Source organism: Triturus cristatus, chromosome 1_2 (assembly GCF_964204655.1).
Source record: "Triturus cristatus chromosome 1_2, aTriCri1.1, whole genome shotgun sequence".
NCBI classification, from domain to species: Eukaryota; Metazoa; Chordata; class Amphibia; order Caudata; family Salamandridae; genus Triturus; species Triturus cristatus.
Genome location: NC_140580.1, coordinates 682,514,583 through 682,540,511, shown reverse-complemented (window position 1 = coordinate 682,540,511; position 25,929 = coordinate 682,514,583). Strand labels below are relative to the sequence as shown.

At 44.4% G+C, this 25,929-nt stretch overlaps 1 protein-coding gene across 1 annotated transcript in view; it reads right to left on the bottom strand.

Annotated features, from left to right (window-relative positions):
• NRG3 (neuregulin 3) overlaps positions 1-25,929 on the bottom strand; it is a 1,803,861-nt gene that overhangs the window by 647,049 nt on the left and 1,130,883 nt on the right. The gene's annotated exons all lie outside the window — the stretch shown is intronic.

Sequence of the window (25,929 nt, the reverse complement as noted above, 5' to 3'; positions counted from 1 at the left end):
TGATGATATACTGGTAGTTGATATTTTGGAGTCAATGAATGTGCCCAGTTCAATGTTTTGGAGTAGATATTCTGATATACAATAAAGAAGGAGTTTCCTCTTCATGACCATGCATCCCGACAATCCTGCCTTTTTATGTGGTTAATTCGGTAACCTATACAGATGTTCAACAAAGCTTTATTCAATTCACAATAATGTTCTTAGAAAAGCAACCATTTTCGATTGAATGACAATGGTGCTCAAGTGACAACTCAAGAACCATAGTTTTCTTTTAGACAGAGGAGAGGACAACAAATTAGCTGATTCCAGGCCCGTATTAAGTATTTTTTATGTATTTTTTAGCCCTCTCAGAAAAATATGTTGGATTTTTTAATCTTGCCATTTTAAAGCTGTTGTGCTGAAATATTAGAGGCAAAAATGGGCAATCTTTTATAAAATTTCAATAACATTTAAATGGTTGTGTTAAGGTTCTGTTCTTAGCATGTTAAAGGGGATGGGATAGATTTATTAACTGCCCATATTCAGAACGACAAGTAAGCCCGCCGCAGCCACAGCAGCTTCATTCCCATCCGCATTTCTCATTCCAACAGCAAACGCACCTGCCTTGGTCCTTCTGCCTGTTATTATCCAGATACATCTTTTTGTAATTGGTTTGACTTTGGTAGTAGATCCATTTTAACTACTCTTGCATCTGTCTGTGGCCTGAGGGCCAGCTTGTCTTTCCACATTGTTCTGTATGTGAATCCTTTAATTAACCCAAGAAAAAGCTGCAGGTCAGAAGTGTTCCTCTCAAATATCATTTCTGTCGCTGTTTCACTACAGACTAGTTGCTTGTAGAAAAAAATAGTAATTAATTTAATAGCAAATAGTGTCTTTGAGGCACGTACATTTTATCGTAATAAGTCACTATAATATGGTTTTAGATTGTAAATTCCTTTTGTCAAGCCAGACACTGACAAATTCATCTTCCCAACTCTTTGAGTTAAAAAAACACAGGAGAGCACAATTTGACAACTCAATACTCAATACCAAGAATGCTTTCGTTTGAGTGATAGGAGGAGTGATGGGTTAGAATTGAGACGTTGTCAGAGCGATGAATATCGCCTATGCTTTTTTTTTCTCTTCTTAGAATTTGCCATCGCCAGCCTTGATTGTTAATACATTATATCAAAGATTTTCATATCAAATCTTTAAAATAATATATTGTCATAGGTGTACAGTGAGTTTAACCCCTTGAGTGCCCCGCCCTTTCCCCCTTCTGTGCCGGCCCTTTCATTAGCGGGCGGGGTCCATGACGAGATAGTCTCGTCATGGGCACAGCGCAACCGCGCTCCATGACAAGACCATCTCGTCATGGGCACAGAAGGGGTTAATTACTGGTAAAATGGGATTTAAAGTGTACAGTGCTCTACAAGTGCTTCACGAAGAGATTTAGGAGATAATCAGGATGATCCTAAGACAAATAAGACATATGTGCAAGCAGTGCTTAATTTGAGCGGTTGGTGGAAGGTGGGGCCCTCAAAACTCATTTTTGGGGGCCGACACTTATTTTTCTCACCAGACTTTGACCCAGAGCAAGAGAGAGGAAAACACACAAGGGGGAAAGAAGGAGTAAGAGAAAGGTGGGAAAACCGTGACAAAGAGAGAAAGCAGGGATGAAAAAGACCCTGCAAGAGTGAGATGAAGGATCAGGTGTGTCTGGTTTTGGATTAAAGAAGCATGAGGTAGAATCCAGTGGTGTAACAAAAATTGAAGGAGCCCCCCTGCAAGATACACAGAGGGGCCCCTGCTCTGGATTTAATCTGGAGTTGTCAGGCATGAATACAGTGCTGAGGGGGGCGCCCTGAAGCTCGGGAGCCCCCTGCACCGCGAGGGCTGCGGGAGCCTGTGTTATGCTCCTGGTAGAGTCAATACTACGCAGCCTTGGTATGCGACGGGCTGATATTCGGCAATGCTGGCTGCGGGCTACTGAACAACACTTTGGGCTTGGCACTTATTATTTTACAAATTAAGCACTATGTTCAGGGACTTCACCGCGATAGCTGAGGATTGCTTTAAGCATGACTACAATAGCCTACTTAGATGCTTGTGGATAGCTGCAAATTCCTCATTATGAATGAAGTATAAAAAACACCACCATAAGAAATTTGACTGAGTAAGAGCGCGTACATCGGGCAGTACAGCGAGGTCGCATCTAAGAGTTGTGTGAGGTTCCTGCACTAGCTTCTTTTTTGACCCCTTTCTAAGTCACTGGGTGTGTGGATGCAGGGCAGGTAGGACACAGATAGCTTATTATCATTCCACAATGTGTACAAAGCATCTCCTTCAAGCTGGTTGTGGCATTAATCTTTGCCAGCCTTTACAAACAGTCTAATTAGGCAAATGTGTGTCTTTGGCATATTAAAATCCAATTTACCTTATCACATTGAAGGCGTGCGGGATAATTGAAAGATTCATTTATTCTTCATACTGCAGACATTAATCCTACCTCCCAGAGTGCTCAAACGTACTGTGATATTTAAAGGATTGCTTTGCTCTTCGGGGGTCTCACTTTTATCAAGGATATCAGAAAAGAGGCCCTTCGTGAGTGATTGAGAGAGACCCTCGGAACTCTGCTTTTCTGCGTGAAAGGGAGAGACCTCCCCCCCGTCACCCCCCTCGGGAACCTGTGCAGCCTTTTTGCCAAATGATCAACAGGAGTGTGTGGTCTGGAACCAGGAGGATCTAATGCTGTTTTTTTCACTGACCAACAAACACTTGGCAAAAGGCATCTGAAAGAACACGTGTAAATTACAAATCGTACATTGCTGCGTGCAATCAGAGATGTTTTAAGGCATGGGCAAAGTGGGCTCTGGCCCAGGGCCCCAGCCTTTCAGGGGGCCCCCTGAAAGAGCCAGCTATGTTCTGCAGAGAGTCTTGCCTTCATGACCTTGAATAATGTTTTAACGGATTATTGTAAATAGCGTTTTTCTATCATTCATTTTTAGTGTGTGAGTATTACAGACATTTTGCAGATAAATGTGTTTATATTTCATGCAACATCCATATAAAAAAGTTTCTTTTAGATCAAAACAGGACCTCACTAATGCAAAATGGGAGGGGGTCACAGAGATTATTTGCAGTAATATTGGTGAGCTGCTGCTGTGTTTCAATACTGAAAACAAACATCATTATCCCTAAATATCAGATGTACACACATTTAGAATTTGACCAAAGAGGGCATGAAAGAGCTGAGACTGGATCATAAAATCAAAGCTGGTCCGAACAGGGGCCCCCAAAATATATTTGGCCCAGGGCCCCCAAAATCCTTTAAAGGTCCCTGCGTGCAATAAATTTGCAACTCGTATTTTTTTTTCTCATTGGCCCTCAAAAGCACTGTGCATAGTGTTCTCAGACACCAGTTCTTGTAATTCGCCATCAAATACATTTGTATGCCCTTCTGAGGCCGGTGAACATCACCGTTCTGATAACCCTTCTGATGTTGGTGTACACCGCCATTCTGATGATGGTAAATGATCCCTTTCTGATGCCAGGGACACTCCCCTTCTGATGCACATGAACACTGCCTTTCTTTTGCTACTAAGCACTGTCCTTCTGATGCCAGTAAACACTGCCCTTCTGATGCTGGTGAACACCGTCCTTCTGATGCGAGTGACACTCCCCTTCTGATGCAGGCGCACACTTTCCTTCTGATGCAGGTGACACTCCCCTTGTGATGCAGGTGAACACTTCCCTTTTGATGCAGGTAACACTCCCCTTCTGATGCAGGTGAACACTTCCCTACTGATGCAGGTGAACACTCCCCTTCTGATGCAGGTGACACTCCCCTTCTGATGCAGATTACACCCCACTTCTGATTCAGATGAACACTTTTCTTCTGATGCTGGTGACACTCACCTTCTGATGCAGGTGAACACTCCCCTTCTGATGCAGGTGACACCCCCCTTCTGATGCAGGTAAACACTTTTTCTGATGCAGGTGACACTCCCCTTCTGATGCAGGTGAACATGTCCTTTCTCATGCAGGTAACACTCCCCTTCTGATGGAAGTGACACTTCCGTTCTGATGCAGGTGACACTCTTTCTGATGCGAGTGACACTCCCCTTCTGATGCAGGCTCACACTTCCCTTCTGATGCAGGTGACACTCCCCTTCTGATGCAGGTAACACTCCCCTTCTGATGCAGGTGAACACTTCCCTTCTGATGCAGGTGACACTCCCCTTCTGATGCAGATTACACCCCACTTCTGATTCAGGTGAACATTTTTCTTCTGATGCTGGTGACACTCACCTACTGATGCAGGTGAACTCTTCCCTTCTGATGCAGGTGACACTCTCCTTCTGATGCAGGTGACACCCCCCTTCTGATGCAGGTAAACACTTCCCTTCTGATGAAGGTGACGCTCCCCTTCTGATGCAAGTGAATATGTCCTTTCTCATGCAGGTGACACTCCCCTTCTGATGTAGATGAACACTTCCCATCTGATGCAGGTGACACTCCCCTTCTGATGCAGGTGACACTCCCCTTCTGATGCAGATGAACATGTCCTTTCTCATGCAGGTGATACTACCCTTCTGATGTAGGTGAACACTTCCCTGCTGATGCAGGTGACACTCCCCTTCTGATGCAGGTGAACACTTCCCTTCTGATGCAGGTGAGCACTTCCCTTCTGATGCAAGTGACACTCCCCTTCTGATGCAGGTGAACATGTCCTTTTTCATGCAGGTGACACTCCCCATCTGATTCAGGTGAACACTTCCCTTCTGATGCAGGTGACACTCCCCTTCTGACGCCGGCGATCGCTGTCGTTCTGATACCGGTGAACATTGCCCCTGGGTTGCTGGTGAATGCTGCCTTCCAGATGCCAGTAAATGCTCCCCTTTTGATGCTCACCCATCACCCTTCTGCTACCCTTGTACACTGCCCTTCTCATGATGCCTGTGAACACTGCTCTTCTGAGGCCAGTGAACACTTCTTTCTAAATGCCTCTGAACACTGCCCTGCTAATGCTGGTGAGCACCAATGCCTTTTCTGATGCTGGTGTACACTGCCCTTTTGATGGCGAACGCTTCATTTCTGATGCCTGTGAACACTGCCCTTCTGAGACCAGTAAACGCTGCTCTTCAGAGGCGGTGAATCTTGGCCCCTCCTCTGTTCCCTGCACTGGAAACGTTTATTCTAATGAAGCCAACCTCTGCAAAAGATCCCTCAGTGTGTTGAGGGCCATTCTAGTGAATACCTTCTACTGCCACTGAGCTTACATGAAGATAACTAACAATTCAGGAGTGAATTAAACATATTTGTGCTCATGTAATAGCAGGTCTGCTACAGCACATGGCAGGGCCCTCTACTTCAAGATGGCGGCTCCGCTCACTCAGCAGCCTATTTATGCCACTGTAAAGAAACACCCTGAGCCGGACAGGCATGTCCTCACATTTTCCCTGGGACAGAATCCTCCAACAGTAACTGTTGGGTGCCCTTAGGCGTCAGGGGGTGCGTAGGGTGAATTGGACATCGGGTGTCGTTATTCTCCGCCACCGCAGTTTAACGCTCAAAACAGTGACGCAGCATCTCAATGAGACGTTACTGCATTGTTATCCTATTTGAAACGCTTAGGCGTTCGAGCAGCCCGGGCATCAGTGTTTGGAAAGCCTTCTTTCCAATTCGTGTTTTGTTTGCGTGAGATGGAGCCCTTGTGTCGTTTTTCCCGGTAACAATTTGAGGATGCTTCTTTACACAGCTATTCAATAATCTTTTCAGCTATGAAAGGAAAGCGAGGCTTATATATTTCTGAATATTAAAAGAATGATACGAAAAATATTTAACTACAATTAGCAATAAGAATGCCATTAAAATATATCGTTGTTATTAGTAAAAGTATGGTCACCGTCGTAATTATAACCCGCATTGATAATAGTTAAAGTAAGAATAAGAAAAAAAAGTATTATAATAATACTAATAACATTATTAATAATAATATTATTTAATAATAATAATAACTACTTGGTGGCGGACTTCTTTTTCTTATAATATTAATTGTTATTGTTATCATTATTATTATTATCAAGGACGACGAAGAAGATGATGAAGAAGAAGGACACTTCAACCCAAATTGAGGTAAAAACAAGATCAGATTAATCTTTACTTGCTGCTTCGATGTACAGTGATGATCCTAACACGTTTGGAAACTCTTGCTTAGCCCATATAGGAATCATTCAGATATCATGTTTAGTGGTGCCACCTTGTGGGGCTTTTCATTTTCCCATTTAAGCTGCCGGTATTTTACAAAATCCGACCCAGCAGACACGTATGGAGGAGTCTCTGGTCAGTGAACGGAAAAGATAACTCGCGGTCTCCCGCTGCACGTGACAGCACTGAAAGGATCTGTGTACCGCGAGGAAAATGACAAGTAACACGTTCTGGTGTAAAGGCGACATGAGCCGACAAATCACGGTGAAGAGACTTATCCTTTTGTAAGACGGCGCCAACGACGTTTTCCGATAATGGCACATCCTTAGACAATATCAATGGAAGTAACATAACTGAAACATGACTGAAAAGATGAAAAGAGGTGGGAAGCGCGGGAGGACCCGTTAATGTGTGATCGTGGTTCCTTTAAAAATGTCAGCATCGCAGACCTAAGCGGACTGGACAATACTGGGTTACAGTCATATTAGTTTTGGAACTGTATATGCTACATCCATATCATGCTCTACATCGTCCATATCGAAGGGCCCTGCAGGTCGTTTCCCCCTCCCCTCTCTAACCCAGACTGACGTCAGGCAAACACTGCTCCTTTTACCGTATGTGGCTGCTGTGCCTTAACTGACAGCGCAGTAAGGGGCATATCATCAAGCGGCAGCGATATTTATCGCTGGCCGCAATTAGCGCGCAAAATTTTAACGCCGACTATCGCCGAAATCGATCGCCCGGTTAGCGCACTATTACCAACGCGCATTGCCGAGGTGATAGAAATCCAGGCAAAAGCGGCGGAAAGAGTCAAAATCGCCGGAATTCCAGTGATAGAAAACCCGCGTTAGGGAAAACCTTGTAGATAGGGAGATGTGGACTCAGCATAACAATCCACCTCCCATTATAGATATGGCTTAGTAAGAAAAATAGCAGGCGTTACAAACCGGCGAAATACCCAGTTAGCGCTGATTTTAATATCGCTATGCGTGTTAGCGATACACTTGTAACTAGAGAGAAGCTGGGTTAGCGATAATATCCCATGTTATTTCACAGGACACGCCTCCCTTGCATCTCATTAGCGATGCAAGGCGATGCGATGTTGAAGCCAGCGCTAATCCCATTAAACACGCGTTAGCGTGCTCTTGTAAATAAAGCAATATTTTTATCGTAGCATTTCGTCCGAAAACGGACGCAAACGCGGCGATAAAAATATCGCTAGCCCTTGATAATATACCCCTTAATGAGCACCCAAGGGCATGGTGCAATGTGTGCAATTGACTGCAATACTGTAAATAGAGGACTAGATTTGGAAAATCTTCCATTTTCGGCAAGATGTTAACCTCCAGAACTGAAGATTTAGGTGGAATTTCCACATTCAGGCTACTGTGATATTGGAGAGAATTCCACTGGTGGGTTCTCCGTGGGATCCACAATTTAGAGTATTTTTCTTTCTTGTCCAGCTGTAAATCAGGCCTGGAGAGTGAAAGGAAGTTAAGGACTGCTGGCTAGCCAAACACTCAAATTACGAAATGAAGGCTCAAAACGCTGGATGCCTACACTATGATGGAAAGCAAGAAGAAACAGCCAGTATTCGAGGATAAGGATTCCACTCAGGACAGATGGAGGACAGGTTTTTGTTGTTGGTAGTTTTATATAGCGCTTACTTGACCCGAAGGTATCAGAGCGCTTTACATTAGCATCAGTTGCATTACAGACGGACACGTTAATTTCGGTAGGCACAGGGAGATTAAGTGATTTGCCCAGGATCACAGGATGTTGAGCTTTCCTGCTGAGACTCGAGGTCAACCACTCTAGCCCTAAGGCCACATCCTCTCCCCAGAGAGATAATACGATGCAATACAAAATAAATATGTCAAGTCATTATCATAAATGTTTTAAACGAAGAGCAAAAAATAAATAGGCCTGATAGGAGCCACTGATATTAAAATATCCTTAGAACTTTGGAATGTTTAGAGCACCTACGAAGATAATGAAGTGGCTTAGGCCAATAATGGCTGGTACAGACCTTCTGCTCTAACTTTACAAATGTTTGTCTTTAGATGCCTCCCTTTTTAATTTATACCATTCTAGACTTAGCGGGTGGAATGCTGTAACAGCATATAACCCTTTTGCGTCAAGCAATAATGAGTGTTAAAGGCTCTCACCTTCGCTATATGCCCTGACTTGCGGCTCAGGCTATAGTTCAATTATGGGGACTTTAACAACCATTAGTGTCCTTGGGAGTGAGCTATAACACTTAATTAAAACGATAGAACGCAGGAGTGATGAAATAGTGATTTAGTGCAAAGTATGTTTTCGGTACTTTAAAAAGGAAATACTAAATTGAACTTCCCATCTGGCTTTGAAACACTAAGGGGTATATTTACAAGAACGTGTGATACCTGCCGCAAGAGTAGCTTAATGCAACTCTCAACATCGCAGCCCATCGCGGGAAAATTACGCCATGCCAACCAAGTATTCACAACGCGGCGGTAGCATGTGATAGTCACCAGATAATGCGTCAAATGTCAGTGTTAAAATCAACTCCACGCCGCAAAAATGCGAAATGCGAACGCAAAAAATCATTCGAAAGGCCAATCGCGGTACAAAAATAAGCGAAAACCAGCCACAGGCCTGCAAATCCCACGCGTCTGGCGGGAAAATGCACTATGAAAGAAAGAAAAAAATCCACCAAAACCAATTCAAACTGCGTAGCACCATGGATGCATCCGGACCGAGTGCAGAGGACAAGCCAAACTCCACAAGCCCCACGGAGGACCAGCATGAAACCCCGTGTTCGGGAAAGGGCAAGGAGAAGAGGAAGAGGAAGACAGGGTTCAGTCCACAGGAAGACCAGATCATCATCACATAGGTGATAGAACACTATCAACAACTGTTCATCACCTCCACTACGGCACTGGCAACCCAAACGGAAATATGGCAGTCCATCGTCACCAACGTCAATGCAGTCGGAGTGTCGAGGAGGTCAATGGAGGAGGTCAAGAGGCACTGGCATGAAGTGCACAGCCAAACGAAGGAAAAACCCGCCGCCAACAGGAAGGCAGCAACAACGACTAGAGGTGGGAGTCCTGCAACACAGGAGGAGCTGGATGATCTGGAGGAAATGGTGGCCATAGTCAGCAGTGTGGAGACGGTGGCAGGATTTGGGGGCCTGGACACAGCTCGATACAACCTGACCCAACAGCAACAGGGTGAGTAACGACCAGGGACTGGGGGGATGGGGGGAGATGGGCAAAATGGCACACATGCACAATTATGTGTAGTACACTGCACACCCCCAATGATCATGGAACATGTCCCTGATAGCCTTGGCACACTGCAGCACACATAGAAACACCACGTTGACCCCTGTCCACAATGTGCACAAAGGGGGCCCCCTCCCTAGCACCAATATCACAACCTACCCATGCACATGTGCTGAATCCAGCAAAGCAGCGGCTCTGTGAGGCACACTGACTTCGCAAGTGACACTGCATGCCCAATAGCATGGCAGCAGCCAAAGAACCTGACATGGCCCACAAATCGACATGGAGGTGGCCCAGTGCAGATCACATCCGTAAAGGAGCAGGTCACACTCTGACATATCCACGTGCACCCACAACCAATACCGTACAATACAAGCAGCAGACGAACAATGCACCAGGCCACAAAATCTGTCCGAGAGCACATATGGCCCAAGTCAAAAACAGTCAGCCCCAGAAAAGCACACAATTCAAAGGCACCCCGTCTCAAAGGGAGAAGGGTACACAAAATCAGAGCTGCAGGGTCAACTCCCCTATAATGCAGCACCACCACATAGCAATCACAGAACATCAGCAATGACGGCAATATGGTACAAAGTGCAACATCAACACCACAGGACAGAGCTCAAAACAGGTTCCACTCGTGCGCATCAACTGTCCACTCACATCTGGCATTGCCTGACACTGTGTGATGATAATGTACGGGTACTACCACGCATCCGTCATGGAGTCGAAAAACACACTGACTGCCATCAAATAGCCAGCTCCACCAAAACAGTCCCAATGTACATTGGCATGCAGTCTGAATGTAAACATCTGCAAATCTTCAACATACATATGAAACTCTGTTCACCTGCATCTCCCCTTTACATTGCGGAGGGACAAGCAACACCTCCTGCAGAGCACACCACACTTCTCATCATTGATGAGGAAGAGGACAACCTGCACATATGTCAAGACACCCTCCAATGGATAATGGATAGTCTCCGCACCCAATCCCCAGGAGCAGGGCAGGCCAGCTGCCTCGAGGTGACGCCACCACCTGCACAGACCACACAGCAGGAAACACACACCACCACAGCTGGCTCCCAGGACCCCCCCAACCAAGACATGGCAGTCCAACAGCGTGTGTGGGGTTGCCAGGTGGAGTTGGATGATCAGCTGCGGGTGGGTTTCAAACTTGTGGCAGCCAAACTTGATGCCATACGTGGGTGTCTGAGTCCCATCAGGGACCACGTACAGTCCCTATTGGACACACCCTGTGTGCCCCATGCTCCACCACAGACCTTGGCTGACCTCGCTGGGGCCATTAATCGGCTACAAGAACTGTCTGGTCAGACAGGCACCAGCGATGACAGCACAGAGTTGGCACAGATGCGGAGGTCAATAGAGACCCTGGAGCAGATGCAGGCTGGAAGTATGGCTGCCAGGGCTGGACACCAGCGAGTAGAAGCTGGGAACTTCATTGCCCTGCAGTTCATCATCTTGCCATTGCTGCCACTGACCCTGTCCCAGATGACTGCAGCGGGAACATCGACACACACAGCTCCGACCCCTGATGTGCCAGTGGCACACAGTGATGCAGCCCCATCACCTTCGCAGTCTGATGTGTCAGTGGCACACAGTGATGCAGCCATTACCCCGCCACACACACCGGACACACCGGACATAGAACCCATATCAGGGTAGTAAGATGGGGATGGTAATTACTGTGTGAGGAAGGAGGCAGTAGCATCCATCAGTGCCATATGGCTTGTCCCTGCTTGGTTCTGACGTATGCATCATGCCCTAGGACAATACCTCCCACTGACCCCCGGAACACTCTGCAACATTCTCCCGGACCCCGACACGGACTGCCATATCTTCACTGCTGGACAATTACACAGCAATCCTGCTGCGGACTGCACTCCCCCTCTTCCCAATCACTTTTTAATCCCCAAAGGACTCAGTTTGGCCCACCAGTGGGCTTCCATGTAATGTGGGCTTGGATGGCCATGTACAGCTCCAGCTCTGTCAATCACCTGAATGTGAATAAAACATTCTAAATCACACAGATGTGTCATGACTATGTTCACTCACATATGGAAGTATGGCTGGATGTAGGCAAAATGACTGAACATGAAGGTACACCCTGGTAACTGACATCTATGCGCATGTGTCTCCCTGAGACACATGGCCAATTGGATGACTGTGAAGGTGAGTACTAACTGTGTCCCCATTGCACATCAACAACAATTTCATGACCCCCCAGCGTAGGCACACGTCCATGTATTGAATAGGGCTGTGTGTAGGAATGACCAAATCCGTAGCAGGGCCAGAAGTGGTGTCCTACATCACATGTGACAACCGAACATTACGTCGCATACCTACCCACACACATCTGTGTGGACACGTCTTGTTACAATTCATAACATTGCTCCACATGGTCTGAGTTTGGACACCATACTCACATTGCTGAAGTCACGTAAGTGCACAGTTCGACCAGCAACTATCCCAAAACAATGTCTGGCTCACAGAGGTGGAGCTTGCAAAAGGGAGACACCCCCATTGTACATGCGTCAATCAGTTCCTCCGTGTAGGGACGATGCTCATTGTGGCACACAAGTGGACAATGTAATCAACACTCATCATAGTTAGACACCAGTGGAGTTGCATAGACTTTATTGTCATGTACGTGTCAGTACAGACGAGGCAACGGCCACAACAGGCAGGGACATGCTTAAGACACTTACACGTAGCATGGGAACATGTCGAGGTTCAGAAAATGGTGAGGCAAAAATGGACAACAATCATCACGGTATCAACCCACCTTGCCGTGCTGGACGAGTCATGTGTTGTTTGCCGTCTGCCCATTGCCCCATGTGAAGGGTCACGACTCACTGCCCATGAAATATGCATAGTGCTCTGCCACCGGAGTGCACCGATTGTCTGCTCTGCTGACAGTGATTAGGTGAAAGGGTCCGATAGGTTCACATGTCGTGCTACATTGCCATTTGTGTACTCTCCCCCCAGCAGCGTGTCCGAATTGGTAACATTGCCAAAAGACGCTGTGTTGCCCAACCATGGACCTGCATAATCTTGCACAAGTGTGTGTACATGCGCGTAGTTCCACGCACATGCATCCAGAGTCCTGACGAAGGCAGACATGTCCTCTGTTGTGGTGGGATATGTGAGCATTCCCCACGATGCAACAAGTTATTGGGATCTGTGCTGTGGGTGACAATCCGATGGGGCTGTAGGAACGTAGTTACTCGTCCATGAATGCCCGTGCAGCTTCATGTGCAATGTGTTCCAATAGTACATCATTGTCGTGTTGAAGCAACACCAGGGTGAGCCAATCCATTAACTGGTCCAGGCAGGTGTGCCCAGCCCATGCCGTTTCACCAATCCGCAACACAGCCCAATAGGGGAGCGCCTCAATGTGGTCACTGCACACGAGGAATTGTGCAATCTCCCGTCCACAACTGCCAATACATACGCAGTATGTCAAGGCATCCCATGCACGGCTGTCTCGGTTACACTCCTGTTTGTGATCCAACAGGGGGCGCACACACAAGTCATAGTCCAATTCATCTACGGTTGTGTTGGATAGGCAGACATCCATGGGACACTCGAATGTGCATGTTCGGCAGTGGGAGCAGGGCTTGATGCAGGTGACGTAGGCAAGGTGGAAGCTCAGCCGGTAACTGATCCGCAGCACTGCCAGTGGCAGTACGCCAAGTAATTGCAGCATACGTGCACGGTACTGTTCCACGTGACGGGGGTTGTGCATGTGCCCAGGATGGCCTGCCATTGTGTTGGTTCGTCTCGTGGAACCGGCACTCTTCTGAAGTGCGGCAGTTGTGAGGAGGATATGCCACAGCTCTGAGCAATGATTCGAATGTGTGTGCAACATTGGGGAGAATGGGTTGCTGTTTCCGTGAGTGTCAAGGGCATCCCATGCGGGGGTACCTCAGGCAGGGGCTTCTGTGTGTGGCGTGTGGATAAGTTGGATAGTTCATTTGCGCAATGTGTGGTGTGGCAGTCGTCCCCATCTGCCATGGCATCTCTCTCCAGGTGTTCCAGCTGCGTTCAGGACCAAGGTCAGAGGTGCAGGTGTCCTCCTGCCTTCTGCATTGGAACAAAGAAGCTTTTATCCCTAATGTTTGTCTGACTACTATTTGCGTTTTCGGAATGTGATGTGGCTTTGGTGCTGAGATTGAGACAAGGCCTTGGGCTCATGGTGTAACGATGGCGATACACACACACATGTTGGCATGTGGAGCCAGGTGCCCGAGAGGCCTTGCGCTGCTTGTGCAATCTCAATCCGTCTCTCTTCCTCGCTCTCTCCCTCTCTTTCCTTTGTTGGGCGCATGGCACACCTTCTTCTCTTGGATTTTGTCTTCCAGGTTGTGTCCTACAGATTGTCCAGTGAGGACCCGCTAGGACTCATCCGAATGGTTGTTTTGGCTTTAGTTTGAATGGTGTTTTGTGTTGGTGATTGCATTGCTGTATGACTGATTCTCCATTTTCTGGCCCCGCATGTATGTTGATTTTCCTGCTTGTGCGACATCAGGCAAAACATTTTGTTTTGAGTTTCGTAGTGTTGGTGTGCAGTTTCTTTGTCCAGGGTTAGGGGTGGGCCTGGGGGGGTTGAGCGCCTGGGTTTGGTGTTGGTGGGTGTTGTGGCCCTCTTGGGTGTCCGTGCTGCATGGGCAGTTGCTCAGGGGCATCTGTTGTTCTTCATGTGTGTCTATGGGCTGTGCTCCCTTGTCTGGGCCAGGTTGTGATCTGACTTTGCACCAGGTCAGAGCAGGTGTTAATTTCATGGTGCTAACACGTCTTGTGTTCTTATCGCAGAGATGGCTGGTCATTGAGAATGTTGCGGAGTGATGTTGTCGCTGCATTTTGCTCTGGAACGCCTACTCTGCATCTCATTAGCGATAGTTGCCGGGGTAATCCGTGACGATGTTTGTTGCGGATGCTAACGCCGGAAAAGGGGTGCTGTAGGCTGTTTGCACCGGCTTGTGAATGGGGGTAAATTTATCATGACTTTGGCTGCGGTAAAGTGCCATTAACTCGGACATAGCTCCTTGAGAATATGGCCCTAATATTTATAAGATGTAAAAGAAAGGTGAGATCCTACTAAACTGGCCCAAGATGGACACATTAACAAGGTTATCCTCTTTCTCGTGATGCTTTTGCCGCAGTTCAGAAATGAAGAATGTGGCAAGGGGCCAGTGGTATGAATCCAGACACTTGGGCAAGAATAACCACCTGGAATTGACCCATCCCCACTTTAGAAAATAATGAAAGATTGACAACAGCAAAAAACGTATGTTCCCATCACCCGACTGCACAGTGATCCTTCAACAGTAAACCTGGGGAAATCTGCCCCCCCCTATTTATCATTGTACAAAGCTCTTTTGCTTCATAGCTGGGTTTGGGCTATACAAGTAGCAAACATAAATACATACTTTTATAAAGACATCTTTGTCTATCTTTCCTTTCCAACAACCACATATAGACATGCACGTATACAAAAGCCTAGTGTATCTTGTGAGCATGTGTGCATATGCATACTGGCGTGTGTACTGTATACTGCTACTAGGCAGGTGGTGTGGTTTAGTAGATAAGTTACTTATTTTGGGACATTGATAACTGGGCTCAAATCCTTACTTCAACATATTTTCAAACGTTACTTGACTGGTACAATCATTTGATCTCCTTGTGTCTTAATTAGTAAAGATGTGTATTATGAAAAAGTGCCAATATATGGTAAGTAGATGTAATTAATGTACCAGTATCATATTGTCTCAATCACTTTCACCACAGACCTATTCAACAATCGCTTGACCTATGACCAGATGTTCTGATTTATGTACAAGCATAGCCAAATGCTTAGATGAGTACAAAGATACAGTACCTGGTAAAAAGAGACTGAGTGTGGATGCACCCCTTCCCAGCACTTAGTATGTAAAAAAATAACTTCATGGCCCCAAAGGTTTCTTTGGTGCTAGCAGCCAACACTGCTGAATGCCTGTTTGTTGAATACAGCAGGTGGCTACTTTAACCTACTTTTGATGGTTCTTTTTCATTCCTGCTCTTTCCCATTTTCACACCTTTCTCACTTTATGTTTTTCATTCTTTGTACAATACTCCTTCCTGAAGGAGTGAATCACCATCTTTTGTTTTGGCAATGGCAGCTCCTCCGCTAAGGTGCAGGAGCATTCCCACACTGATTTTCAGCAGTGGAAGGAAAAATAAAATGGTAATAGCTGAAAGGTATTATCATTTTATTTTTTCCTATTGCAGGCAGGCATCTTTGCCATGTGGGGCTGCTCCTCTGATAGAGGAGTGGAGAGGAGGATTGGTTTGTACTCCCTAAAGTGCGCATGAATGTTTCGTCGGACCTCTGGGGCCAACCAAACATTCATGCACACTTCGCATCTTCTCCACCCAGGCTGCATTACAACCTGGGTGGAGAACATGCCCAGGCTTCCTTATCCTATCTGCATGCCGTAGTTTGGCGCTCAGACTAAACACAACACTGCAGTGCAGCATTGTGATTGGCTATGGGTAGCTTCAGCCTGGGTGCTTCTGATGCCTTGTTTCGGCCAACAGAGGAGAGGCGTGGCAAGGGATGACGTGAGGGAGGACGCATCAAGAAGATAAGTTGAATTTAATTTACATTTACTTAGTTACACCTCGTCCCGTCCCCCTTGCCCACGTCCCCCCGCCTCCCCTCCCACCCATTTACCCTCGCCACCACCGATCCGTGCCGGCTGCCACTGTGTTTTAGACCCTTTTGTGTCGATAGAATTAAAGGGACAGAAAGCTGTGGCACACCCCCACACCCCAAAAAAGGTTTGAAAAATTCGAAATGGTCCTTCATGTCTCTGAATAGTTGATATTCTCAAATGATATCATAGGACCATCTATTTTACTTGTGTCGCACCTGCAGAAAATACCAGTCTGCACTACATTGTTAGCATCTGCAGTATTTTTTTTTTTCAAAAAGCGAGCAATCAGTCATTCGAGTTTTGTATCACAAGCCGCCAATTGCTCAGAAAATCAGAAATCAGTATCATCCACATTCGACTCTCAAAGTATGATGAATGATTTACGCAAGGGAAAAATGAAAAAAGGCAACCATTACGTGTGACTTATTATATGTCATCTGTGAGAAAGCATGTGAATCACTTGAAAGTGATGCCAGGATGGAAACACTGAAACAGCAAGAGTACAAATTCAAGCTAGGCCTGCCTCTTGAGAGTCACAGATGAAAAATGACACCAACTGTTTATAGTCAGGGTGGGAATTGCTGCCTGAACCGTACACGTCATGACTTATTTCAAGGGATCTTCATGAGGTTAGTGTTTTAAGTTAAAGGATCAAAAAGAAAGGATTCAAGCAACTCTTGCCTGCCTTTCTGTTTTATCTACCTTTCATGCTGCTTTCATATTATCCTTGTCCTATCAATAGTGTCTCCACCTGAACAGGCTTCTTTTCGCTCTGAACTATTTTTATCTGTAGGGTTTTTCTTGGAATGCACTATTTTTGAACACATCAATTCTGAATTCCCTCTGCTGAGAGGAGAGTTATTGGGCTTCTCAGAACTTGCGTCATTTCCTGTTTCCCTTAGACCTATGCTGATCGTGTGGTTTTCTCTCATGGGATAGTCGGCAATACCTCGTGAAACTTTGAAGTGTGCCAAGTGGGGTTGAAGTTTCCCTCTTGCCGTCAAGTCGGATCGAAACGTCGATGCTATCCCCCATCAGACCTGGACCTTTAATCCCATGTTGCCCTCTTCCCTATTACAGGAGATGCATTTCCTTACTTTCTTTGAATTATGTGAATTGAGTATATACATATTACATTTTGTTTGGCCAGGCTATGAAGACTGTGTATTTGTTTGCAGTCTTATGTACAGTTTTGTAAATATATGCCCCTTGATTTCATATGGGAACTCCCTTCCCCTCTGAATTTCCTTTCAATTCTTTACACTTGAGCACCCCTTGCACGTTCCTTTTGGAGCAACCCCTTATCTATTCATCTTTGACTTGACTTTTCAAGTTTTTTCTGATATTCTTGGTTAATTAAATTGAATAAATACATGTCCTTTTTTTAAATCATTGGTTGTTGCACATCCTACATCTCTATATGAAATTGGGTTCATGTTATCGCAAGCTGACTTATTAGATGCTCTAACTAAGTTGAATAATTATTGTTGCAATAAGTGATTATCCTTAAGAGATCGATCCAGGACCATTGTTTTTCATACCAATCAACAACCAGGTCCTAAGGGCTCTTTTGTTGGGTTACCCCATTGATTATAATGGTTAAGTGGGGTGTCCTGGCAACATTCGCCTGATTAACCTGATTTCTTTTATGTTTAAAAAACAGGTAATTACCTTAAATGTATGCATCGAACATTGAGAATTCCCTGAAGTTTTTTTGGGTGATACATGCAGGTTTGAAGGAGCTGTTAAAAAGTCGAAGTTTGCCCATTGTTTTAATCTCAAGAAAATAAAGCTACAAATGGGTCTTAAATAAGGAGGATATTTGGTGTAGCTTTGGAGATACAGTGAATAGTTCAGAAAATAAAGACCTTGACAATCGAACTGGAGAGGAAGGGGGCCAGGAGAAACGTGAAATGCACTTCCAGTGATTATGCCAATAGCTCGATTTGTTGCAATACCATCACCCCAGTGTTCTTTGCGTGGAAGAGGTTGAAGTGCAAGGTCAAGACCTGTCAATTTATGTGATTTGTCTTTTGAGATATTAAATGTTTTGGAATTTTATCACCCATATATTCTCCGAGGATGGGGCCCTGTTATATCGGATTTTCAGTTTTATTTTTAAAGCATGCATTTATTACTTCCACTTTTATTAATGATGTGTGCACGAGTCAATGAATATGTTGTGATTGATGGCTCAACGATTTAAATTAAATAAAAATCAGAAAGTGGCATACTTCTCAATAAAAAGGGGAAACGGGAAAGGCAATAATTCAGTTTGTATAGACAGGATTTATTATAATACTCAAATCTGTTCAATTCAAATGAAAATTGGCCATTTTATTATCTTCCCCTAGCAGTTTGAAATCATGAATATTGGATTTTTATAATGAGCAAACAATGTATGATATAATTCCCAGTAAAAACATGACAGAATAGTCCATTTAAAAGGCAACGTTTCCAGGCAAGAAGTATTTTTTGTCACGATGAAAGACTTGCTGGATTTTGCCTTTTTGCTAAAATGCTGCAAAAAAAGAAGCCCAGCAAGCAGTTGTGGTACAGAAAGCAAGCGAATGAACAGTTTCCAGTTCCTTTAACCAAGGTGCCAGATTGTGAGTTGCTGGGTTTATGCACGTCGTCGCCATTGTATAGGTATATTTAGGAGTAGTCATTTCATGGACACATAATTAGCAATTTTGTCATGGTAATAATATGCTCGCTGTTTGATATGACAGCACATTTTCAGGTAATGAACACTTACAAGAGTTCTGCTGATAGATACATGGGAAAGCCTGTTTAGTTTCAGCAGTTCTGTGACTGCTAATGACTACCGAGTCAAAGAAAGATGTACAGTCTTGGAATGCTTCCCCAGCATAGGTGAGACAAAGCTTGTAATGCTTTGCCTCATCTCCTACGCCATTTTCTATCTTTATTCTTCACAAAGGTGAGTGAGTAACAGAAATGACTTCTGAGATCACAGTCGACCTAAAGCTATTTCTGTGTTTTAGGTGAAGCAAATGCAACTCATATTCAAATGAGATGTGAGAAAATCCGAACAGTGTATGCTTTCATATTTTTTTCTTCATTTGTAAAACTTGGGGCAAAGTTATGAAATTTACGGTGGAGGGCAGTGCAGCTAGTCACCTTACTGCGCTGGCCTGCATCGCAGCAAAAGGGCTGGAATGCGCCGTATTTAAGCGGCACAACACATTCCTGTCCTTTCCCCTGCACTGGCGCCGCTTCGGCAGCCTAGCTCCAGCATAGGCACCCTTGCACCGTATGCAAGGTTGCCTGTGGTGGAGGCAGGATTTTTTTGTGCAGGAAAGGGCACCTTTATGCACAAAACCAATTCATAGAGGTTTGTTCCACTCTCTATGTGTGCTGGAGAATGCAGCACAATTAGAAAGAGGAAAAACAAGGAGCAATACAGCTATTTCTCCTCGTTACGTCTCACCCGGAGAAGCATATAGTTTTGGCGCATTTACAGATTTGCCAGGTTTGGTAAATCTGGGAATGCATCAAAAACGATGGGAGTTGCCACGCAATGCCCATGGAATGCCTCCCTTGTGCAGAGTACGGCAACACAGCGATCTGCGCTGCCTTTCCTTGCTCCAGATTTATGAAGCCATTCAAAGCCACACAGTGTGGCTTTGAATGGCTTCATAACTCAGTCTCAGAGGACTGTACCCCTCTGCATGGTGCAAACGTGACACAAACCTAATATGCCCCTTAGTTTTGAGCTCTGCTCCAGCATGAAAATAGCTAACAGGCCTTAGCCGATGAATGCCGAAAAATTGGCATGATTTGCTGTCTTTAGTTCTGCTCCCTGTGCTGTGAGTTTGAGTTTCTTTATAGGTGCTTGCAACAAAATAAGCTGCCTTTTACTCCAGGAAGGTTTATACATGAATATATAAAATGTACAGCTACTACAGGAGGAGGTTAAGATTAAAATTGCGATTAAGATTACGACGTATAGTGCAACACTGCTGTGACCTGTTCTTGTGCTGTTGGGCCTCACAGCTGTCTATGAGTCTGACGTGGCCTTTTGTGAAATATGTTAGACTTCCTCTGCCTGCACAGCGGTTTCAGATAGTGCTCTTGCCAGGCTTTCTAAAAGACATAGCTACCTCAAACTTCAAAGGCAACAAACACAACAGACATGAAGAAGGAAGGGGGCTTGGATTGAAATACTTTAGTTTGAATGAAAAGAGTCAAACTATGCATTAGAACGGCCTTGCCAGACTTAATGAGTCCTCTGCTTAGCAAGTCCCCCTGAGGTAGTGTTGACGAATTTTGTGGGAATGTTTTTCAAGGGGATTGGGCTAGTCCTGTCATTAACAGTTAGAATTAGGGAAGACAGGGAATCCTCGTAGCACTAGGTAGGCTGGGTGCTGAAAATTTACTCTTGACAGCCTGTAAGGTACGATGTGAAATGTCCTGTTCACCTGAAAAAAACTAATATTAATCTTTTCTTTCCAGTGTGTCGAAGAATATAATATGCCTTCATGGTTATGTGATGCCCCTCAACCATTATGATGGGATGACAAAGTGGCCTAGTGCTTAATTTGTGCGGGTGCTTTCTGGTGCTCAGCACCGGCACTTAATTAGTTTCCGGTGCTAGGCACCGGCACCTAATTGTCAACACCATACTTGGAGCAGTCCACCACATGGTGGTGCTGCTCATTTAATTTAGAGATGAGCAGAACAAGGGTAGTTTAAGACTACAATATACATTAAAATTGCTAATTCCTGCCTCCCCAGCCATTCCTTTAGTTATGGGGACCTGGAATAATCTGAACTGTCACATTTACATGCGAGAGAGATGGTTAGTAGTTGTTTTGGAAGCAATGACAAGGGTGATGGGTGGTGCAAGCTGAAGTGGCCTCATGGTCAGAGTCCTGGCACTTAACATTTTACAAATTGAGCACTGCAAAGTGCCATGGACCTCGGACTGGAATGTCTGAAGATTGCTACAACTTTGAAAACCTTAGAACTAGGAGGATTCCCTGTCTTCTGTAATTCTAACTGATACTGACAGTTACAAGTGAATTGTGGTTCAGAGAAGTTGAAAAAGTTTGTCAATGTGGTAATTTATAATGCAAGCACACTATATAACATTTGTTAGAGTTAGGAATATTCCACTGAAGGGTTGCACAAGTGTGCTAAAAGTATGCTCTCATTCAATCTGACTGCTCAAGAATTTTTGCTACTCATTACATATTTGTCTTTTTGATTTTGCCTCCTTCTCTTTGGGGAGAAATGTGGCATTGGAAGCATCATTAGATCCCTTTCACACACTAAACCATGTCCTTTCTAATGTTAGATTGACCTGCTTGGTAGATATGGTCATTTGTAAATCTTTGCCTATTTCAAGTTTATGATTTAGTTTTAAACTTCGAGAGCTTCATCAAAAACGTGTGGAGAGACACCTTAGTTTTTAGTGAATATTTGTCCCTAAAGCAGTTGTTGATCATAACACAAAAGTTATCCCTTGTGTAGAAGAATGAAGAACATACACCTTTCAAGGTTCTAAAGTTGCAAACATTGCCCATTTTCTCAAACACAATTAGAAATCCATAAAACTGCCTGACTAGTATGCTTCTTTCTTGTTTTAATGATTTTATGTGTGTGTGCAGTTCATGATGTGAATTTTGCAGCTTATAATTGTTCAGCTGTTTACAAACACAGCTCAGTTTTCCTTTCTGTCTTACTGAAGTATCTGGGATAATTTTTTATTCATTTATTTGAAGATGTATAAAACTATCTGCCGGAGATCTGTGGTCATTCAAGAGCTAATCAGGATGTAAAAAAGTCAAAGACATTCTAGCAATATCCTAAAATCATTCAACGAGTGGGCTAGCACCTGAGGAGGAATTTGGGGATTCTGGTTGCGGATTTTTAAACAACGTTCAAAATAGGACTTCCAAAGCAGTTGGTAGTGGGAAAGAAGACATGAAGGAAATGTAGACAATAAGGGTAGGAAGGAATGGAGGAGATTTGATAACTGGTGTGCAGCAAGGAGAGGGAGAAGAACCAAGGGAAATGTGAAAATATTGCTAGAACAATTTAATTAGATGAGACAAGATTTGGACTGAATTACTAAACATGGGGAGATCATTGAGTCTAAAATGTTGTTCAATGGATGACTGCACATGGGCATAGGATACTCAAGCATAACCATCACCCACAGAAATTAAAACTTAATTTCTCAGAACAATTGTTAGAGAATCTAAATTTTTAACAGAAGCAGGGCATTAACATGAAGCATTTCTATCAGGTATAAGAAAACCTGTTCATTTGAGAAATGGGAAAATAAATGAAGACTGTTTCCTTCAGTGGAGGCTCCTCCGATAAGGCAGAGGAGCACCACCCCACTGCGACGCAGCAGTGAAATAAAGGAAACATAAAATGATAATAACTCGATGTTATTAGCATTTTATGTTCTACTGCTGTGGCAGCTTTGTGGGCGGGACAGGGCCAGGCTGCTAACACAGGAGGAGGAGTGGTTTGCCCACTCCAAGTGCGCATGACTGTTTGGCCGGCCGCCTCGGGCCGGCCAAACATGCATGCGCACTTTGCATGTTCTCCACCCATGCTGCATTACAGCCTGGTTGGAGAACATGCACAGGCTCCGACTGCCTACCTGAGCGCCGAACCATGGAGCTCAGACCAACCACAATGCTGCATTTCAGCATTGTGATTGGCTTAGAGGAGCCGATCACAACACTGCATTGCAGCGTTATCATTGGCTATGGGGAGCCTGGTGTTTTCTCCTTCCTGTTCAGACCACGAGAGACAACAAGGGATGTGGAGTAGATACGCGGCAAGCAGTTAAGCTTTTTCTTTTCTTTTTTTACACCCACTCACCTTCCACCCCTGCCACCGGTTTCCTGCAAATTTTGAAAAATGCATACACATTGAATTAAAGACCTAATTGTTTTTAATACCTCATTTATAGGTTCTTTATTGTGTGATGTGCACCTTGAAACTGAATATTATAAAAATGACTACATAATAGAAAGTAGAGTAACACATAATGTAGCACCAAAGGAAAGACCCCCCAATTAATCTCCTTTGTCTTGGGCTGCTTTGCAGCGGGTTATTTGTCTGACTCCAGTCTGCAGACGACAGTCAGATGCGATCAATTTAGAGGAAAAAGCTCAGGATCCTCAAAGAATGGCAAGCTGCTTGAAAGATGTCCAGCACTGGATAAAGGTCAATTGACGCTGTCTTAATGGCCCATATAATAAGATCTTGCTCCAGGGCGCATTTTATCATTCACCCTTCCCTTTTATTTTGTTAGATACAATGAGCCCTATAACAAATCTAATACCATATTCGAACAACCTATGTGAATTCCTTGACAGCGTCCTTTATTTCACACTGCAAATCAATGGAGACACTAAGAATGTTCATTCAAAACAACATGATGGACACCGCCAATGCTTATCTCCTATGAAATAGCTTTGGGTTTCATAGCGGACACACCAGGCTACACCATCTCTAAGCTATCTACACAAGGCTAACCAAAAATGCCCTCACTAAATCCAGAGTGCCCTGTTGGCAAAGAGCACACTCACCCTATCACACCTGCCTTCAAAATACTGAACTGTACACATAAACATGGCATTACCATGGCCTAGACAAGCTCTGATGGTGGCTGACACTACTGTTCTAAAGCAGTCAATGCATAATCCACAGTAGGGCATTTTGAAAGATAAGCAGGCTTTCACTACTTGATTAACCTACAGTTTTATAGACAATCAATATCTGATAGGAAATGGGCAAGAGTCCATGTAAGTGGACTAAAAGCTACTGTTTCAGATTCCATTTTGGGCTCCTATTACCATTACCTTCTTCTTGTCTATTACTAATTTAAGCCAGCTTTTATATATCCATTCTCTTACAGCGCCCAGTCACTGCAGAGATACCCACATTTCTCCCTAAATTGAAGGGGTTCAGGGTACTTCTTGTATGATTTAGGAGCAATAGTTTATTGATTCAATGATTCAGCCTAAAGGAATGATGTGTACTTTGGAACAGGGGGAGCAGTAGCGGCCCGTGGTGGGAGTGCTTCCGGGCGCTGACGTGGGGCAGGGGTGGGACAGGGTGGGGGGTAGTAAACACCGAAATAGGGCCGCATGAGGTAAGTACAAAAACAAATAAATAAAACAAGTTTCATTGCGCGCTGCATCGCATTTGGCGATGCAGCGCGAGCAATGACATTTGTTTTATTTGTTTGTGTACTTAACTTTGTGCGGCCGTATTCTGCAGTTTACCACCCCCCACTTTGCCCCTCCCCCGCCCCTCCCCCGCCCCACATCAGCGCCCGGCTGCACTCCCACCACAGGCCGCTACTGAGGGGAGGGAAGAGTCCAGGAGATTTGCGCAGAGCAGAGATTAGGAGAATAGGAGAACTACTTGAAGGGAAGCATTGTTAATATTTAGGACTTCTCTTTCATTATACAATGACATTTATTTATTCAGGGTTGTGCTGACAATATTTCATGGTGGTAAATTTTCATGATCAACAATGTCAATGGCTGCTATGAGATCTAAAAGTATCAAAATAGAGGCAGTGATGTTTTTAGACACCACCATAAGGTAATTAAGCACTGAAATCAAGACCCTGGCAGTACCTCAGTGATGATAATATTCATAGGGTTATCAAGTAATGTTGTTAAGACAGGTGGCAGTTTCTCAATGCAGTTAAAACCTACGTCTGTGAGTAGTGATAGCCTCTCAGGTTTGAGCTGTGTTATGTGCAGTTCTAGGAGTTACTCAGAAAAACAAATCATTTAAAGGTAAGTACTTTAGACACTGCTAAGGCAAAACATTGTCTTGGCTCTGCGCTGAGCCAGCACATCTGTTTGTAAAGTGGCCCCAGAACTTAATGAACAATTACATGTAGTTAAATTAAGGAGACACACACTTTTTTTTATATGGAGCTTTCTTAGAGAGCTACACAATGTGTGGGTATAATGGAGAGCTAGATTCACAGTGGAAAGAAGTTAGGCAAGTTGTTCTTCTGTGGTAGGGATGCAGCCAACTAGCATGACTGATATTCTAAGTTCTCCATCAGAGGAATAAAGAATTTTGACCTCTTAAACTTTTATTGAAAAAATGCTAAAATATGAGCTAGACTTTGAGATATCAATGTTACATATTTTGTTGACAATCTTGAATCACATTTTCATTTGCTCAAAGCTTCTTACTAAAGGTTGAGAAATGTAAATTACTGATCACCCTTAAATGCTGCTTATAACTGTTCAAATCAATATAAAAACAATACCTGTGCTTTAGGTGTTCATACGCTTCAATTGAATTTCGCTGTGGATCTCATTTCTGCCAGCACATAATACCTGACCGATGAGCAAGTTTGTTTTCTATCTCACATTAACCTAGGCCAAAAAGTTGCCCACTTTGCTAAGCTCTGTGTTCTGTCCAGATACGTTGTCTTGGACACAGATTTTTTAAACATTTAGAGTGGCAAGTATAAAGTCTAGTGTATGTTCAGTCCCATGTATTGCCATTCTGCAAATCGATAACATCCTGATGTCATCAATCCATACATTAAAAGAACCAAGGAGTATCTCAGTCCTAAATATGAGGATGGTCCATTTTCAGGAATAGTATAGAGCTTTTTTAAAATAAATGGCCCTGCCAGCCTTTAAATATATTTCACTGTGTGAGGAGGTGATGGGGCCTTGGACGGAGCATGGCCTCATGCTGAGAGCTACTTAAGAGGCCCCCAA